Below are 6,659 nucleotides of genomic sequence, written 5' to 3' on the forward strand. Positions count from 1 at the left end.
GTCGAGCGTCTTTTTTGCGAGGGCGGAACGAACAGCCGGTGTGCCGAAGATTTCGCGGAGCTGCTGTTTGAAAGCGCTGTTTGAAAGTGTGCTCTTCGGTCCCCCGTCCTCTGATTCCCCGCTCAACCCTCTGGAGCTTCGATCGGGTCGCCGATTGTGCCAGCTGTCCGCCAGCATGTCGCAGGACGAGCCAACAGGCACTTCTACTTCCACCATCTCGGCCTCGGCTACCCAGCACCTCCACCACTTGTGCCGCAGCACTTATCACGGCGTTTATTCCGCGTCAAAAGATTAGGCGAACCGGCCACGCCCACAGCACGGAGCACACACGAGAGCCAGCCCCACAAGCGATGATGAAGAAGAACCCCATATGAACCCCATATGATGATGTTCATGTACAGATGACAAAGAATAGCTTATAAATTCCCACACTATTTCTTTTTGTGTGAGGGGGGAGTCGTATAGCTCATTTCACGCGCCAGTAGTGGGCAGCTTCTGTTTTTCAGCAGATTGTTTATACTTCAAAAGTTCTTTTGAAAAATTCACTTAACACAAAAGTGTTCGCCAAGTATATTTGCCTGTTCTTGTAGTGTTGTTTGTGTACCTGAAATTGCAAGTAATGGTACTGTGTAAGATGAGTAATCTCCCCGAAACTTTCGCACCTGTTCCCCCATTCGCTTGGATGTGACTGAACTGTTTATTGAGGATATGCATTTCTTCCACGGAGATTTTTCTGCCTGCCTTCGGATAAATCATGCTTTGGCCTCGGCCTGTTTAAAGCATAATAAGTTGGTATAAGTGGGGTATCTTCGTAGGATTCCCCAGGCCCTATATGGATGCTTTTTTTTGCTTCTGTGCACTCAGGAGTCCACCAGGGATAGATTTCTTTGCCCACAATTAAGGCCAGATGTTCGCGGTATTGCCTTTCTGCTGCTGGTGAGCAAAATGGTGAGCAAAAACAAAAGGCATCGGCAACTGGTCAATGAAATTTTCCAGGTCTCGAGTAGTGAAATGGGTATGGGAAGGAATGTAGAATGAACAGATGGTTACAGTCTTAAATGATGAAACGGTGACAGCTGCAGCCTCCTACGGGGTATTTAATATAATTTTCCTTGTGGGAATGCCGCCTTGGACAACAATAGCGACATTTCCTGATAGACGGCTGGAGTGCTCGCGGTCCTTTCGTGCAAGAGTAAAATCTTTAAGAAAATGTGTGTTTTTGGCACCTAAGTTCGTTTCTTTAGGGTAGAATGCTACTGGTGAAACTGGTGATTGTGGATTAGGCCTCTGCAATTCCAATTAATGTTGAAAGCCATTTTAATGGAATTCGAAAATTTTCCTTATGTGTTGGAGCTTACAAGTTGTGCGCGACATGTATTAAAAAGCTGATTACTCTCATTAAGGACGGTAACCGTTCCGGTTACCTGTCCCTTTTTCGGCGCAGCTACAAGTAGTTTTTTCTTCTTGGCGCGCTCCAAGGAGCGCGGACCTTCAAGTTGCGTCAATGACGCCGGGGTTTTCGGATCAAGCTCCATCGCCTCCTCCAACGCACTGGGTAATCTATAGCCAGATCGGTCCAGACGTGCGTCTCGGACCGCGGCGTTCAGTTCAAGTTCGGGCCCTGCGGCACTGCGGTCTGCCGGCACGTCTTCCATGATGATGGAGCAGCACTGGCTGCAGCCACCAAGGGGGCGGCTGGAGTGTCTACAGGAGTACCCAACGTGGAGCCTGTACACTCCTGAAACCGGTGTGGCGCTTTCCCCTGCTGCGTCACACTGGCATAGCGTGCTTGCTCTAGCCTTTTCCTCGCTTCATTGAATTAAATTTTTCCCGTTACAGTGATTGCGATTATTTCTTCTTCTGTTTTCCAGCAAGGGCAGCTACCCGAGTAAGCAGAATGACGACCCTTGCAATTGACACATAGTGCGGGAGCATTGCAGTTATCAAAAGGATGGTCATCAGCACTGAATTTCGCGCATATTTCTTTGCCTCTGCATGATTGTGATGCATGCCCGAACCTCTGGCACTTAAAACATCGCCTCTGGTTCAGTATGTACGGTCTGACGTTGATCTTCAAATATCCTGCGTGGAGTGAATTGCGTACAGTGCTGCTACCAAATGCCGATTTCACATGTTTTGCAGGACCTGTTGGTCATTTCGTCGTAGTGTGGTTCTCTGTACCTTAATTACGTTTTGCTCCTGAAATCCTTCAAGGAGCCCTTCGTCACTGAGGTTCAGGAAGACTTCTTCTGATATAACTCCCCTGCTGGTGTTGAATGAGCGGTGTGGAGAGGTTATCACTTTAATGTTATCAATGCTGGTGAGTTCAGCTAGCTTTTCTAGTTAATCTTTCTAGGTTAGTTCAAGGAAGAGGTCTCCGTTAGCCATCTTTGAGGCTTTCTAAACAGGTCCATTTGTGTTTGCGAGGCATTTAGAAACTAGGAATGGTGACAGTTTCATTACGGTTGTGTTGTCTTCACTTTGATGAACATGGTGTTTTGGAAATGTACGTTCGCTTGGTTTTAAGAAGAACTGGAAAGTTGCTTCGGTGCAACCTCTTTTCTCATGCTGATCTGAAAGTCGGGGGAACGCTTCTACCATTGACTGGTTTCAAAATTCACTGGCGGTGGCAGTCACCCGCCACCGAGCCCAACAAGGGGACGCTACAGGTTCCAAAAAACCTGCAGACGCCAGCTATACACCGCCACTATAAACTAATGTATATAGCCAAGGTTGAATATATTACACAGCGTTAACCCTTGCCGCCCAGAAATTCGGAAGTGAGAATAAGCGAGTAGACGACAAGAAAGATTCAAAGTGAGAGAGAAAGAAAAAGATTGAAGAGGGGGACCGGAAAATGGCAACTGCCGATTTCCCCGTGTACGTCAGTTTGGGGGTGCCGTCTACGGGAAGCAGAGGTCAAAGACGTGCGTTGCCACGTCTTAAAGGTCCAAACACCCGGCATCGGTTCAACCACCAGGATCCCCCTTTCTGCGGACACGGCTAAGCTGCGCACGACTACACACGGAAGGGCCCAACCCTCGCGTGCTCGCGTATGTGGTGTCGCAACACCAAAACGCCTGGTGACGCAGACGCCCCTGCGGGGTATCGCTGGTTGTTCGGCTTCTAAGCGACATTTCTTCAGATTGAATTCGAGGCTTGCGTTAGTTAAGTACTCGCAGACCTGTTCGAGACAGAACGGATGAGTGGCGAAGCCAGGAGAAAAGACCATCAAGTCATCATGAAACCATATGCACGTCTTCCATTTTAGGCCACGATTGCCCATCATCCGTTCAAAACTAGCATGGGCATTGCAAAGCCCACACGGCATAGCGTTAAATTCATACATGTGGTCTGGTGTTAGGAAAGCTGGCTTTGGGCGATTGGCCCGGGCCATCGGCACTCGCCAATAGCCGGAACGTAAGTCGAGTGAGGAACAGTACTCCACGCCCTGCAAAGAATTGAAGCACAGTATAGCACGGCAAAGGATACACGTCTCTTTGCGTAACCTTATCAAGACGGTGGTATGGTATGGTATGGTATGGTAAAACTTTAATGCAAGACGGTGGTCGTCCATGCAAAACCACATGGATCCAACTTTTACAGCGAAGTTAGCCTCTCGGCGGTCTGCATTTTTACTGCGAAGCTGTAATGGCTAGCTTCTGGAAAAAATTGCGTGCGTCTATCGAGCTGTGTAGTTAGCCGAGCACGACTCTTTGAGGAAGCATCAGGCATTGTTTGGGATATGTGAGATGATGAGATATGTGAGGTTTTGGGTATGTTTGGTGAGGCTTATACAGTGCTGAGAAATGGCCACGTCTTCTACTATAGAGGACTAGCAGATAAGCAGTTTGGAGTGGGGTTCCTAATCCATAATGACAAAGAGGGCAACATTCACGAATTCTACAGCAATGAAGAGAGGGTAGCAGTAATCGTAATAAGGCTGAATAGGAAGTATAGAATAAAGGTAATACAAACCTACGCTCTAAGCTCCAGTCACGATGATGAAGAAATAAAACAGTTTTATGAAGATGTTGAATTAGCGATGCGAAAAGCGCAAACTCAGTATACTGCAGTCATCGGCGTCTTCAATGCAAAAGTGCGGAAAAAGCAGGCTGATGAACAAGCAATCGGTAACTGCGGCGATCATTCCAGGAACACTCGAGGAGAGATGTTGGTAGAATTCGCGGAAAGAAATAAGCTGCAGATAATGAACACCTTCTTCAGGAAGCATTCAAACAAAAAGTGGACCTGGAAAAGCCCTAATAGTGAAACAAGAAACGAAATTGATTTCGTGCTTTCTGCCGATCCCAGCATAGTGCAGGATATAGAAGTGTTAGGTGCGGTAAAGTGCAGTGATCATAGGTTAGTGAGGGCTATGATTCACCTCAAATTCAAGAGAGAAAGAATAAAATTGGTCAAGAAGAAACAGGCCAACATTGACGCAATAAGGGTAAAATCAGACCAACTCAGGTTGGCACTCGCAATCATAATTATCTATCAAGAAGACTCCTGCCCTTGCCGCACTCCTTGCTGTGCAGGGCCCAGGCAGTCACTCTCAAACTTCTGCAAACAAGCACTTACGCGAGCCCCGCGGTGCTGCACACAATGTACTCCGAACGGTTCCCAAGCCTGGATTGCCCCCTGCGTGGTGGTTAAGCGGACTTCGAGTATGTCCTGTGGGGCTGCGCCGCCGCCGGTCCCCCTTTCACCAAAGAGGAAATGATGAAGCTCATTAGGGCCCAGGACCAGACCTTTCATATCCTGGCATTCCAGACGGCCCACGAGAGGGCCGTCAGGTTGCACCTGATGGTCCCCGAGTGGGCCTAGGCAGGTGACGTTGAATTTACTCGCGTCTATTGGGGACCAAATAAAGTTGTTTCACTCACTCACTCACTCGCATAGAAATATGCAGCCTTAGAATACAGAGATGAAGATGACATGGAGGCAATTAATGAAACCCTAACTAGGCTGGCTTCAGAAGCAGCAATTCAAGTGGGAGGTAAGGCACCAAGGCAACAAGTAGGTAAGCTCTCCCAAGTAACAAAGGACCTAATAAAGAAATGACAAAGACTGTAAGTGTCCAACTCAAGAGATCAGATAGAATTCGCGGAATTCGAAAACTAATTAACAAGGAGAATATAAGGGATGTATGAACTTATAACGTGAGAAAGATTGAGGAAGCAGTAAAATCTAGACGCAGCTTGAAATCAGTGAGAAGGACACTTGTGATTGGTCAAACCAAGATGTATGCACTGAAAGATAAACAAGGTAATATCATCAGCAATCTCGCAGATATCGTAAAAGCAGCAGGAGAATTCTATACTGACCTGTACAGTACCCAAAGCAGTCACGATACGACCATTCGAAGTAGAAATGAACATGTTATAGAAACTTTTTCTATAACTAGCGATGAAGTTAGAAGGGTCTTGCAAGACATGAAACGGGGAAAAGCCGCAGGAGAAGATGGACTACCAGTCGATTTAATTAAAGATGGAGGAGACGTAATGCTTGAAAAACTAGCGGCCGTTTATACGAACTGTCTATCGAGTTCAAGGGTCCAAGAGAACTGGAAGAATGCCAACATTATACTAATCCACAAAAAGGGAGACGTTAAAAAATTGCAATATGGTGGTGGTGGTGGTGGTGGTGATGATGATTATCGAGCTGTATAGATCAAGAATTTCTCCCCATACGTGGGCTGATCACGCAGATAGTGCAAAACTGAGCCGACCCGCGGCAGAGATGAAGCAGGCACACTCTGCCAACTTGCAAAAGTAAGCTTAATATCTTAGGTCCAAATACAACCCGTACCAGATATCAAGCTGATAAGAACAGATACTACACTTTGACCCGCGTCGGCCATGTCTTTGTTCATACCGCCCTCTCTTCGTCAGCGTTCCAAGCGCGTGCCTATCACCCTTCCCTTCCTTCCGCTCTCCCGTGGTGGCGGTCCCGTAAGCGCGCTGCCCGCCAGGACTGTGAGGGGGGAAGAAATGCGAACCGTCCATGTGTCCCGGATCTAGAAAACTTCGAACGCTTCACCGGCTTCACCGGACCAACGGTCAGCTTTCAGAAGGAGTTTGTGGGCAACCAATCTTGTGTGGCTTGTGTTGCGTACAACCGCTTCTGGTTTTCGCGTGACCTCACAACCAACGCACGATCGCCTTGGTTATGGTGAAGCAGTATGTGCCCTCAGAGTGCGATGAGGTGCGTGTCTGTTCTACGTGCCGGGATTCATTAGTAAGAGGTCTCATGGCGCGTTCTGCAACAATACATGGGTATGTATACTAGCCGGTGCCTAAACATCTTCCGAGGCTCAACACCGTGGAGGAACGACTAGCCGCGCCTCGCCTTCCGTTTATGTGCATATGGCGTTTGACGCACAGTACCGGACAGTTTGCCATTGAGGAGCCCACACACCCAGCTTCGCTTGTCATCTACCTTCACAGAGTGGAATGGCACTGAATTTTTTTCCCTCCGCGGAAAAAATTATCACCATTAGCAATGGCTCATACCACTCTAAGCAAGCGAAAAATGCAATGGTTCATCCCGCAGTATTGCCGAGGCTACAAGCACTCAGCAAAGTGAAGCGAACAGTGCATACATTCATTGAAATCACCCATACAACATACGGAACAGCATAGATTTCAATAAAG

General features: G+C 47.6%; 1 pseudogene; it reads right to left on the reverse strand.

Moving 5' to 3' along the window:
* Nucleotides 1-5,691: 5,691 nt before the first annotated feature.
* On the reverse strand, nt 5,692-5,866 carry LOC126523768 (U2 spliceosomal RNA; annotated as a pseudogene).
* Nucleotides 5,867-6,659: the final 793 nt, after the last annotated feature.

The sequence above is a fragment of the Dermacentor andersoni genome, chromosome 6, assembly GCF_023375885.2.
Source record: "Dermacentor andersoni chromosome 6, qqDerAnde1_hic_scaffold, whole genome shotgun sequence".
In the NCBI taxonomy this organism is placed as follows: domain Eukaryota; kingdom Metazoa; phylum Arthropoda; class Arachnida; order Ixodida; family Ixodidae; genus Dermacentor; species Dermacentor andersoni.